We start from the raw sequence: 14,130 nt of genomic DNA on the forward strand, positions 1-14,130 counted from the left end.
CATGTCCTAACTGAATATTGAATATAATTCTATCACTCTACATTTCTACCTAAAATGTTTAGTTTCGTGAAGCCAGGAGACACATTCTACCCCAAGGGTGGAATGGGAAGTACTTATACCATGAGACAGATCACATGGAAGGTAAGCCAACTAGACCTGCATAACAACCCCTGATTCAAATGAGTTCAAGGATGATCAGTGTCAGTTACTGATATACACTGCGCCACACTTGGTAAAAAAATCTATTAAAAAAAATGCATTCACCATTGTATTTTAAATTCACAAAGTGTACAAGACATCTTCAGCTTGCAGAAATACAGTTTTGTAAAAGCTTTAGCGTTCACCCAAAGGTCAAGGCCAAGGCCATAAAGGGTATCTAAATATCTAAATATTATTAAGGCATGACTTCAACAAAGTATAGTACTCAATGTTGAGTCTAAGCTTTAAAGGGAAACTTCACCTCTAGACACTATTTGGGCTGTTTTTTCCCAGTGTCCCAACATAATTATGAATGATGAAAGGTTTTTCAGACGTTATTATGCACCATAGCAGTATTTTAGAATTTTCAATCCAGGAGCATTGAGCCTGCTAAAAAAATGTATGGAGTCATGTTTTGTAGCAATTATGTGGTCTTTGTGTTTCGCCTATTGCACGATCATGCTAGCAGCGAGTAGATACGGTTGTCCTTGTTTCATAGAGCTTTTGGACTTGCAGGATATCTAGGTTGAATATTTTTTTTACCTGGCTGTCACGGCTGTCAACAGAAGTGGACCAAGGTGCAGCGTGGTCAGCGTACATGTTCTTTCCCTCGTTGCAGGCCCCGGACTGGGTACCCTTGTTGCGGGCCCCGGACTGGGCACCCTCGCTGCGGGCCCCGGACTGGGCACTGTCGCTGGAGGCTCCGGACTGGAGACCGTCGCTGGAGGCTCCGGACTGGAGAAAGTCGCTGGGGGCTCCAGACTGGAGAACGTCGCTCGAGGCACCGAACTGGAGAACGTCGCTGGAGGCTCCGTGCCATGACTCCTCACTGGAGGCTTCGTGCCATGGATCATCACTGGAGGCTTCGTGCCATGGATCATCACTGGAGGCTTCGTGCCATGGATCATCACTGGAGGCTTCGTGCCATGGATCATCACTGGAGGCTTCGTGCCATGGATCATCACTGGAGGCTTCTTGCCATGGATCATCACTGGAGGCTTCGTGCCCTGGATCATCACTGGAGGCTTCTTGCAATGGATCATCACTGGAGTGAGGAGACGTATGGGCAGTCTGGTACGTGGAGCTGCCATGGGGAGACATACAGGAGGATTAGTTCTGGGCGCAGGTACAAGACTCACCAGGCTGGAGAGACAAACAGGAGGCCCTGTCCTTGGCAGAGGCACCGGATACACTGGGCCGTGGAGGCGCACTGGAGGTCTTGAGCTTGGAGCCTGCACAACCCGTCCTGGCTGGGTGGTTATCTTCACCCTGCAAATGCGGGGAGCTGTCACAGGACACACTGGGCTGTGCAGACGTACCAGAGACACAGTGCGCAGAGCCGGCCCAGGACATACTGGGCCGAGGAGGCGCACTGGAGGTCCGGAGAGCAGGGCTGGCACAACCCGTCCTGGCGTACTGGAGACACCGTGCGCTCCACCGCATAACACGGTGCCTGACCAGTTGGCTCAGGTCTCCAACCTGACTCAGCCAAACTCCCCGTGTGCCCCCCCCAAAATAAATTTGGGGGCTGCCTCTCGGGCTTCCTTGCTAGCCGTGTTCCCTCGTAACGCTGCCGCTCTGCTTTCGCTGCCTCCAGTTCCTCCCATGGACGGCGATACTCCCAGCCTGCCTCCAGGGTCCCTTACCGTCCAGAATTTCCTCCCAAGTCTATGAATCCTGAACACGCTGCTCCTCCTTACCACGCTGCTTGGTCCGTTGGTGGTGGGAAGTTCTGTCACGTCTGTTGAAGGAAGAGGACAAAGGTGCAGCGTGGTGAGCGTACATGTTCTTTTTATAGAAAATACACCGAACAAAACAATAAACACTACCAAAAAAAACGTGAAGCTAAAGGCTATGTGCCATAAACAAAGTCAACTTCCCAACAAAGACAGGTGGGAAAAAGTGCTACCTAAGTATGGTTCTCAATCATACAGCTGTCCCTGATTGAGAACCCTACCCGGCCAAAACATACTAATACAAATAATAGAACATAGAATACCCACCCCAACTCACACCCTGACCAAACCAAAATAGAGACATAAAAAGGATCTAAGGTCAGGGCGTGACACTGGCTTTGTAAAGACTACAACCTGACGGGATCCCGACTTTCTTGTCCAATTGTGTTCCCACCCTCGAAGGCAGGCTTTTCAAAATGGGGGCGTTGCTAGTTTCTACAGTTCACCTGAGCTATGTTGCTATTCCCGGGCAATCCGAGATGACTAGCTAAGTACATTGAACAAAAATATAAACACAACATGTAAAGCGTTTCATGAGCTGAAATAAAAGATCCCCGTAATGTTCCATACGCACAAAGAACTTTTATAAACCTCTAGAATAGAATGGCTTCTGAAGATTTTGTATCTATTTTTGAGAATTTCAATTACCCACCCGAAGACATTCTTTAAAAAGTATACTCGGTTATAACAGACTTGGGCAAATAAAATTCATAGAATAAAAAGGAAAGTTTTAAATCTTCCAAAGTGTGAGGTTGGTTGTAACCTTCCAGACTTGGAATTGTATCAACTCGCTACCCAAGGCTTTTACTTGCGACATACAGTGGCAAGAAAAAGTATGTGAACCCTTTGGAAATACCTGGATTTCTGCATAAATTGGTCATCAAATTTGATCTTATCTTCATCTAGGTCACAACAATAGACAAACACAGTCTGCTTAAACTAATAACACACAAACAATTATACATTTTCATGCCTTTATTGAGCAGACTGTGTAAACATTCACAGTGCAGGTTGGGAAAAGTATGTGAATAACTGGTTGACCCTCCTTTGGCAGCAATAACATCAGCCAAACATTTTCTGTAGTTGCGGATCAGACCTGCACAACGGTCAAGAGGAATTTTGGACCATTCCTCTTTACAAAACTGTTTCAGTTCAACAATATTCTTGGGATGTCTGGTGTGAACTGCTCTCGAGGTCATGCCACAGCATCTCAATTGGGTTGAGGTCAGGACTTTGACTGGGCCACTTCAGAAGGCATATTTTCTTCTGTTGAAGCCATTCTGTTGTTGAATTACTTCTGTGTTTTGGGTCGTTGTCCTGTTGCATCACCCAACTTCTGTTGAGCTTCAATTGACGGACAGATGGCCTAACATTCTCCTGAAAAATGATTTGATAAACTTGGGAACTCATTTTTCTGTCAATGATAGCAAGCTGTCCAGGCCCCGAGGCACCATTTTTTCTCCACACATAGTGTTGTGTGTTCCTTCCAAACAACTCAACTGTAGTTTCATCTGTCCACAGAATATTTTGCCAGTAGCGCAGTGGAACATCCAGGTGAACTTTTGCAAACTTCAGACGTGCAGCAATGGGGGTTTTTCGACAGCAGTGGCTTCTTCCGTGGTGTCCTCCCATAAACACCATTCTTGTTTAGTGTTTTGTGTATCGTGGACTTGTCAACAGAGATGTTAGCATGTTCTAGAGATTTCTGTAAGTCTTTAATATTCTATCTTAACCTCACTGAGCATTCTGCTCTGTGCTCTTGCATTCATCTTTGCAGGACGGCCACTCCTAGGGAGTGTAGCAACAGTGCTGAACTTATAGACAATTATCTCCATTTATAGACAATTTGTCCTACCATGGACTGATGAACATCAAGACTGTTAGAGATACTTTTGTAACCCTTTCCAGCTTTATACAAGTCAACCATTCTTAATCTTAGATCTTCTTAGATCTCTTTTGTCAGAGGCATGGTTCACATCAGGCAATGCTTCTTGTGAATAGCAAACTCAAATTTTGTGAGTGTTTTTTAATAGGGCAAGGCCGCTCTAACCAACATCTCCAATCTCCTGACTCCAATTAGAAGTCATTAGTCATTAGACAAGAAAAACACTAATATGTGTGTTATTAGTTTAGTGTTTTTCTTGTCTACATTGATTACATCATTTAAACATTCACAGTGTAGGTTGGAAAAGTATGTGAACCCCTAGGCTAATGACTTCTCCAAAGCTAATTGGAGTCAGGAGATTGGAGATGTTGGTATGTTTGTCTATTGTTGTGACTACTTAGATGAAGATCTGATCAAATTTGAGAACCAATTTATGTAGAAATGAAACAATTGAATTAATAAAGTCACGTGAGGACAAAACTAAGACGTCGGTAAACTTGTTAAAAACAGAGTTATTAAGAGTAAAAATACAAAAAGTTTAGCAAGTAGCAACAAACAGTACAGCAGTACAGAGACAATGAGGAAGTGCTTTGCGTCACCAGTCATGTTTTTGTCATGGTTGATAAGCATAAAAAAGGACTTCATAATAAGATAATACATCAGTGCATTCTCACTTGTCTACAGTGCATTCGGAAAGTATTCAGGCCCCTATATTTGGGGAGTTTCTCCCATTCTTCTCTGCAGCTCCTGTCAAGCTCTGTCAGGTTAGATGGGGAGTGTCACTACTTTCAGGTCTCTCCAGAGATGTCTGATCAGGTTCAAGTCCGGGCTCTGTCTGGGCCACTCAAGGACATTCAGAGACTTGTCCCGAAGCCACTCCTGCGTTGTCTTGGCTGTGTGCTTAGGGTTGTTGTCCTGTTGGAAGGTGAACCTTCGCCCCAGTCTGAGTTCCTGAGCGCTCTGGGGCGAGTTTTCATCAAGGATCTCTCTGTCTTTTGCTCTGTTAATCTTTCCCTTTTACTGAGTGCTGCAGAGATGTTTGTGCTTTTGGAAGGCTCTCCCATCTCCACAGAGGAACTCTGGAGCTCTGTTTAAGTGACCATCAGATTCTTGGTCACCTCCTTGACCAAGGCCCTTCTAAGCCAATTGCTCAGTTTGGCCGGGCAGCGACCTCTAGGAAGAGTCTTGGTGGTTCCAAATTTCTTCCATTTAAGAATTATGGAGCCATGTGTTCTTGGGGACCTTCAATGCTGCAGAATTTTTTGGTACCCTTCCCCAGATCTGTGCCTCGACACAATCCTGTCTCTGAGTTCTACGGACAATTCCTTTGACAGATGTGTGCCTTTCCAAACCGTGTTGAATAAATAGAATTTACCACAGATGGATTCCAATTAAGTTGTAGAAACATCTCAATGATGATCAAATTAAACAGGATCTACCTGAGCTCAATTTTTAGTGTCATAGCAAAGGGTCTGCATACTTGTGTAAATCAGGCATTTCTGTTTTAAATTTTTTATAAATTAGCAAAATGGGGTATTGTGGGGTATTGTGTGTAGATTGATGAGTAAAACATGTATTTTATACATTTTATAATAAGGCTGTAACGTAACAAAATGTGGAAAAAGTCAATTGGTCTGAATACTATCCGAATGCACTTTATCTACAATACAAAATGTATAATACCACCATACAAGAATATTACAAGGTACGTGTGTGTAGAATGTGTGTGCTAGCGTTTGTGTGTGTATGCGTGTGTCTGTACCTCTGTGTGTCTCTCACAGTACCCTCTTTTCCATAAGGTGTATTTGTATATATTTTTTCAATTTGATTATACTGCTTGCATCAGTTACCTGATCTGGAAGAGAGTTCCATGTCGTCTTGGCTCTATGTAGTTGTCACGCCCTGACCATAGTTTGCTTTGTATGTTTCTATGTTTTGTTTGGTCAGCGTGTGATGTGGGTGGGCATTCTATGTTGTATGTCTAGGTTGTCTATTTCTGTGTTTGGCCTAGTATGGTTCCCAATCAGAGGCAGGTGTCAGTCGTTGTCTCTGATTGGGAGCCATATTTAGGTAGCCTGTTTTCCTTTGGGTTTTGTGGGTGGTTGTATCCTGTGTCTGTGTTATTACCATACGGGACTGTTTCGTTCGTTTGTCAGTTTATTGTTTTTGTTCATTGTTCAAGTATTCTTATTAAAATGGATACTTACCACGTTGCGCATTGGTCCTCCTCTTCTCATTCCAACGACGAGCGTTACAGTAGTACTGTGCGCCTCCCATAGTCTGTGCTGTACTTGGGGATTGTGAAGAGACCTCATGTGGCATGTCTTGTGGGGTATGCATGGGTGTCCGAGATGTGTGCTATTAGTTTAAACAAATGACATTTGAGCCATGAGAGATTTGTGGCCTGCTGGAGGTCATTTTGCAGGGCTCTGGCAGTGCTCCTCCTTGCACAAAGGCGGAGGTAGCGGTCCTGCTGCTGGGTTGTTGCCCTCCTACGGCCACCTCCACGTCTCCTGATGTACTGGCCTGTCTCCTGGTAGGGCCTCCATGCTCTGGACACTACGCTGACAGACACAGCAAACCTTCTTGCCACAGCTCGCATTGATGTGCCATCCTGGATGAGCTGCACTACCTGAGCCACTTGTGTGGGTTGTAGACTCCGTCTCATGCTACCACTAGAGTGAAAGCACCGCCAGCATTCAAAAGTGACCAAAACATCAGCCAGGAAGCATAGGAACTGAGAAGTGGTCTGTGGTCACCACCTGCAGAACCACTCCTTTATTGGCCTGTCTTGTTAATTGCCTATAATTTCCACCTTTTGTCTATTCCATTTGCACAACAGCATGTGAAATTTATTGTCAATCAGTGTTGCTTCCTAAGTGGACAGTTTGATTTCACAGAAGTGTGATTGACTTGGAGTTACATTGTGTTGTTTAAGTGTTCCCTTTATTTTTTTGAGCAGTGTATAAACAGCTGAAGATGCGCGTTACCGAAATAGTGCTGTGCGTAACAAGCTTGGCTCCTTCCAGTATGAATCTTCAATGGCGAATGGCCGTCTTTACGCAGGAGTTTATGACATGGTTGGTCTTCCAACCCAAACATTACATATTGCCGTTTACCTCAGCTCATTGGCTATCTACCCAGCTAGATTTCAAGACGATCAGTGGTCATTGGGTTAAAATACAGTCAATAAACGAAACAGCGGTCATATAATTGGTGCACAATGAGGTCATTACTTGTTGTCTTCCAATCGGTTTATTTCGGTCAATACGTCCCGCGAAATGACCCATCAAGTTTGGTTGTGTTACAATAAACCAGTTGATTGCAATGAAACCAAACATGACTGGATAAAGTCACGTTTAGTTTGTGTATTTACGTCGAATGTTTCGTCAAAAATTGAATGACACGGAATTCACAACACCAGCGGTTCACAAAATGTTTCGGTAGGCTATAAAAATGGATTTAACCGAACAAAAGACCATTCATTGTGTAACAATGAGCCTTTGGATTGCAAACAGAGGACAATCGTCAAAGGTAAACGATTTATTCTATTGCAATCTGTGATTTTGTTACGCCTGTGCTGGTTGAAATAGTATTTTGGTATGGGGCTCTGTCCTCAGATAATCGCATTGTATTCTTTCGCAGTAAATCCTTTTTTAAATCTGACAACGCAGTTGGATTAGCAAGATTCTAGGCTTTTGAACCATGTGAGACACTTCTATCTTCAGGAATGTTTAATATGACTATTTATGTGGTGCTCACCGTATGTTGTCGAATTTAATCCCGCTAACGGGATCCGTAGTGCAGAGAAGTTACAGGACCAAGCAGCGTGCCCAGGAGGAGATGGCATCCTGGTCTTTGGAGGAGATCGAGGAGAGAATATCCTGGACTTGGGAGGAAGTCTTGGCAAGACACGAAAGCCTGCCGTGGAAACAGACGACAGGAGAGAAGGGAGGACAGCGACAACGCTGGGTTTCGCGGCCACAAGGAAAGCCCAAATGACAGCCTGAAATTTTTTTTTTGGGGGGGGGGGCACATGGGGTGGTTGGCGGAACCGGGGAGTGAGCCAGAGCCTGTGTGGGAGTCGATAGAAGAAGGTAATGAGAGATACCGGAGAGAGTTTGGGGAAAGGAGTATGCTGCAGCTCAACGCACCTTCTCAGCCCGGCACCATCTGTGCCAGCTCTAAACACCAATTCTCCAGTACGCCTTCACAGCCCAGTACGTCCTGTGCCAACTCCTCGTACTCACCGTGCGAAGTGTGTTAAAGTTCCGATACAATTGATGCCGGCTATACACACCAGGTCTCCAGTGCGCCTTCACAGCCCAGAACGTCCTGTGCCAGCTCCTCACACTTGCCGTGCGAGGTGTGTCATCGAACCGGTACAATTGATGCAGGCTATACGCATCAAGTCTCCGGTGCGACTTCACAGCCCAGTACGTCCTGTTCCTCCTCCCTGCACTCGCCCTGAAGTGCGTGTCACCAGTCCGGTGCTACCTGTACCGGCCCCACGCATCAGGCCTCCAGTGCGCCTCCCCAGTCCGGTACGTCCTGTGCCTGCTCCTCGCGCTCACCCTGAGGTGCGTGTCACCAGTCCAGTACCACCAGTGCCTGCCCCACACACCAGGCTTCCTGCAACGATCCCCAGTCCAGAGCTTCACGCGACGGTTCCCAGTCCAGAGCTTCCGGCGACGGTTCCCAGTCCAGAGCTTCCGGCGACGGTTCCCAGTCCGGAACCTCCTGAGACGGTCCAAGGTCCGGATCCTCCTGAGACGGTCCACGGTCCAGAACCTCCTGAGACGGTCCACGGTCCGGAACCTCCTGAGACGGTCCACGGTCCGGAACCTCCTGAGACGGTCAGCGGTCCGGAACCTCCTGAGACGGTCAGCGGTCCGGAACCTCAAGCTCCATGGCCGGAGCCTTCCCCTGTGCCGATGCCCAGTCTAAGCACGGCGTCCAGTCCAGCTCCAAGGCCAGAGTCTTCTTCGGCGTTGGTGCCCAGTCCAGGCACAGTGTCCAGTCCCGCTCCATGGCGGGAGCCATCCCCTGCGCCGATGCCCAGCCCTGGCACGGCGTCCGGTCCAGCTCTATGGCCGGAGCCTTCTCCTGAGTCGGTGCTCAGTCCAGATACGGCATCCAGTCCTGCTCCATGGCAGGAGCCTTCCTCTGCACTGATGTCCAGTCCAGATCTGGTGTCCAGTCCTGCTCCATGGCAGGAGCCTTCCTCTGCACCGAGGTCCAGTCCAGGCACAGTGTTCAGCCTGAGTCCATGGCTGGATCCGCGGGATGAGTGGGTTCCTCGGCCCGCACCAGAGCCGCCACCAAAGATGATGGATTCGCGAGCTGAGCGGGTTCTTCGTCCCGCACCAGAGCCGCCCCCAATGCTGGCGGATCCGCGGAATGAGCGGGTTCTTCGCCCCGCACCAGAGCCGCAACCGACACTAGACACCTCCCCTAACCCTCCCTTTTGGTTTCAGGTTTTACAGCCGGAGTCTGCACCACAGAGAGCCCTTATTTTCTATGGTAGAGTAGGTCAGGGCGTGACTGGGGGGGTTAGTCTAGTTTATATTTTCTATGTGGGGTTCTAGTTTTGTTTTCTATGTTAGTGATTTGTATGATTCCTAATTAGAGCCAGCTGGTAATCGTTGTCTCTAATTGGGGATCATATTTAAGTAGCTGTTTTTCCCTCCTGTGTTTGTGGGATATTGTTTATGGGTAGTTGTATGTCAGCCCCATTGTCGTCACGTTTCGTTACTCTTTAATGTTTTGTGTGTTTCACTAAATAAAGATGTGGAACCCAGATCACGCTACACGTTGGTCCGAGTATGCTTCCAGTTCATACGACGAACGTGACAGACTGAGATATTTCTCACCATTGAACTGCCCAATACAACTGCCAGAGAAGGGGATGGAGAAATCTGCCCATTCCTACCCCTCACACAATTCATGGAACCTTTCACAGGCCCACGAGAAGCAGGATAGCATATGCCCACAGCTCCCGGCTATAGGTCCAGACCTCCCACAGCAGGCAGTGCCCCGTCAGATCCAGAGAGAGGGAAAGGAGCCAAACTTGACGAAGCCAATGCTGTAGTCGGCGTAGTTGGAGTCAGCACAGTCGTCGCAAACACAGGCAGTCCCAGCAATGAAGGCGCAGGTAGATCAGGCACCAGGGCCGCAAAACTATTCCTCATGTCAATCTGCTCCAGATCTCTCGCAGACACTCCAGGCCGCTTAGCAGCGGTTTCCACGACTTGTGACATGGGACTAGCGCTGATTGGAACAATCCTCTTGCTGTTCTCTGTTTACTCCACTACAAGATGGAGGAGGAGAAGCAGATGGAGACAGCTTCCTTGGCAGGCAAGTTCCAAGTAGCACAGGCCATTCGTATAGGGACAGATGACAAGGCAGGGATACATCCATCAAGCCCGAGCGGCGTCCAGCCACAGGAGTTGAGAACAAGAAAGTTCAAATTTGCATTTTCCCCATAAGTTCACACAAATGTTTTATTTGCTTGCTAAAGATAGCCACCTCATTCCTGTAATCCTCCGCAATCCTCCTAAGGAAACAACCGGCCAAAACAACAGGTCAAGGCGCAGGAGGTATCCGAGTTCGTGACAGAAAATGATGAGAAGTGACTCATGGACTCTACAAGGTGTTGAAAGCATTCCACAGGGATGCTGGTCCATGTTGACTCCAATAGGTTAAATCAGTGGGCATGGTTGATATGCATAAAAAATTACTTCATAATAGGATAATAAATAAGTTCATTATCAGTTATAAACCTACAACATATTTCACTGGACAGCAAATAAACTTGAACTCACTCTGCCATTTTCCTCAGTTTCACTGTTTGTCTAGTTACTGCTCTATACCTTTGTATGGCAGAGTGGGTTTTATCTGAAAAGAAACATAATTGATCCAGGACATTTTGTCACAAGATAAAACAGATACTACAAAGCCTGAATTCAGTCTTAACTCCATTTGACCAAAAGTGTAGTTACTGCGTTTATTTTTTTTAGGGCAGAATAGTAATGGCATATTTTTGTAGGCACAAACTCAGCCATGGTCAAAGCCTATGGTTGAAATGAATGAGGTTTTTGGATAAACGCCGAAAATAAGGTCTGTGATAAACGCAGGTTTAAGAGATTATATACGTTTTGTTCTTTGAGATGATCTCAGTCTTGGGGAAACTACTCTGAAAATATAATTTACCAAACTAACAATTGTTTGAAAATGGTGCCGGAGAGGAGGGCTGCCAGACTCTTAACACACCATGATATTTTGTTTGTTTTTTCACATTGTTCGTAACTTGTTTTGTACATAATGTTGCTGCTACCGTCTCTTATGATCGAAAAGAGCTTCTGAACATCAGAACTGGGATTACTCACCTCGAATTGGACAAAGAGTTCTTCAATGAGTTGAATGGAAGAGATATACTAATACAGACACCCGACCAGGCCCAGATCCCCGTGATTTGCTGGAAAAGAAAATGGGTGTTTCGCGGAAAGAGATCAGAGTGCCTTGTGTGGATCAGGTGACGAGTGGATAATCTACCCTTGCCTTCCATCCTGCTAGCTAACGTTCAATCGCTGGAAAATAAATGGGACGGACTGAAAGTACGTATATCCTACCAAAAGGACATCAAAAAGTATAATATCTTATGTTTCACCGAGTAGTGGCTGAACGACGACATTAAGAACACTCGACAGGACAGAACAGCAGCCTCTGGTAAGATACGGGACGGGGGCCTATGCATATTTGTAAACAATAGTTGGTGGACGATATCTAAGGAAGTCTCAAGGTTTTGCTCGCCTGAGGAAGAGTATCTCACTATCTACCTGGAGAGTTTGCATCTGTATTTTTCGTAGCTGTCTACATACCACCACAAACCGATGCTGGCACTAAAACCACACTCAATGAGCTATTCTCCACCATAAGCAAACAGAAAAATGCTCATCCAGAGGCGGCGCTCCTAGTGGCTGGGGACTTTAATGCAGGGAAACTTAAATCAGTCTCACCTAATTTCAATCAGCATGTTAAATGTGCAACCAGAGGAGAAAAATTCTAGACCACCTTTACTCCACACAGAGACGCGTACAAAGCTCTCCCTCGCCCTCCATTTGGGAAATCTGATCATAACTCTATCCTCCTGATTCCTGCTTACAAGCAAAAATTGAAGCAGGAAGCACCAGTGACTCGGTCTATAAAAAAGTGTTCAGATGAAGCAGATGCTAAACTACAGGACTGTTTTACTAGCACAGACTGGAATATGTTCCAGGATTCTTCCGATGGCATTGAGGAGTACACCACATCAGTCACTGGCTTTATCAATAAGTGCACAGTGACTGTATGTACATACCCCAACCAGAAGCCATGGATTACAGGCAACATTCGCACTGAGCTAAAGGGTAGAGCTGCCGCTTCAAGGAGCGGGACTCTAACCCAGAAGCTTATAAGAAATCCCACTATGCCCTCCGACGAACCATCAAACAGGCAAAGCGTCAATACAGGACTAAGATCGAATTGTACTACACCGGCTCTGACACTCGTCAGATGTGGCAGGGCTTGCAAACTGTTACAGACTACAAAGGGCAGCACAGCCGAGAGCTGCCCAGTGACATGAGCCTACCAGACGAGCTAAATAACTTCAATGCTCGCTTCGAGGCAAGTAACACTGAAACATGCATGAGAGCATCAGCTGTTCCGGACGACTGTGTGATCACGCTCTCCGCAGCCGCTCGGCCTCCGACCGCAAGGCACTACAGTGTCACCGGGGCCAAGCTTCCTGCCATCCAGGACCTCTATACCAGGCAGTGTCAGAGGAAGGCCCTTAAAAGGTCCAAGAGGCTTCTAAACAGCTTCTACCCCCAAGCCATAAGACTCCTGAAGAGTTAATCAAACCGCTACCCAGACTATTTGGAACCCCCCCCCCCCCCCTGCCCTCTATGCTGCTGCTACTCTCTGTTATTATCTATGCACAGTCACTTTAATAACTCTACCTACATGTATATGTTACCTCAATTACCGGTACCTTCCTGTATATAGCCCTGCTATTGTTATTTACCGCTGCTCTTTAATTATTAGTTATTCTTTTCTCTTACTTTTTTTGTTGTTGGTATTTTCTTAAAACTAAGAAGTAAGGAGTAAGTAAGCATTTCATTGTCACTACACCTGTTGTATTTGGCACATGTGACAAATTAAATTTGATTTAATTTGTTAAGCTACACTAAAGCTACACCTTAGAAAAATATAGTTTACTTAATTAAAGTTACTTTGAAAAAGTAGTTCACTACATCCAAACTACTGTGAAACGTTATCATATCTAAAAATTACATGTCATAGAATATACTGTAAATTGCTAAAACAGATCACTCAGTAGTCTGATGTTAACAGAATGTGTAATTTACATTGCCTTCATAAAGTATTCACACCCCTTGACTTTTTCCAAATTCTGTTGTATTACAGCCTGAATATAATTAACATTTTTGTCACTGGTCTACACACAATACCCCATAATGTCAAAGTGGAATAATTTTTTTAATGAAAAGCTGAAAAGTTCTTGAGTTAATTAGTATTCAACCCCTTTGTTATGGCAAGTCTAAATAAGTTCCAGAGAAAAACAAATGCTTAAGAAGTCACATAATACGTTGCACGGACTAACTCTGTGCAATAATAGTGTTTAACATGATTTTTGAATGACTACCTCATCTCTGTCCCCCACACATACAATTATCTATAAGGTTAATCAGTCGAGCAGTGAATTTCAAAACCAGATTCAACCACAAAGACCAGGGAGGTTTTCCAAAGCCTCGCAAAGAAGGGCACGTATTGGTAGATGGGTAAAAAACAGTTTGAGCATGGTGAAGTTATCAATTACACTTTGGATGGTGTATCAATACACCCATTCACTACAAAGATACATGCGTCCTTCCTAGCTCAGTTGCCGGAGAAGAAGGAAATTTGGATTTCACCATGAGGTTGATAGTGACTTTAAAACAGTTACAGAGTTTAATGGCTGTGGTAGGAGAAAACTGAGGATGGATCAACAACATTGTAGGTACTCCACAATACTAACCTAATTGACAGATGAAAAGCCTGTACAAAATACAAATATTCCAAAAAATGTATCTCGTTTGCAAAAAGGCACTAAAGTAATACTGCAAAAAATGTGGCAAAGCAATTAACTTTGTGTTATGTTTGGGGCAAATCCAATACAACATATTACTGAGTACCACTCTCTATATGTTCAAGCATAATGGTGGCTGCATCATGTTATGGGTATGCTTGTAATCGGACTGGAGGGTTTTCAGG

At 45.5% G+C, this 14,130-nt stretch overlaps 1 long non-coding RNA gene across 1 annotated transcript in view; it reads right to left on the minus strand.

The window, feature by feature from the left end:
* The window catches only part of LOC139534105 (uncharacterized), a 982,995-nt gene that overhangs the window by 493,102 nt on the left and 475,763 nt on the right, over positions 1-14,130 (minus strand). The gene's annotated exons all lie outside the window — the stretch shown is intronic.

The sequence above is a fragment of the Salvelinus alpinus genome, chromosome 11 (assembly GCF_045679555.1).
Source record: "Salvelinus alpinus chromosome 11, SLU_Salpinus.1, whole genome shotgun sequence".
Lineage (NCBI taxonomy): Eukaryota > Metazoa > Chordata > Actinopteri > Salmoniformes > Salmonidae > Salvelinus > Salvelinus alpinus.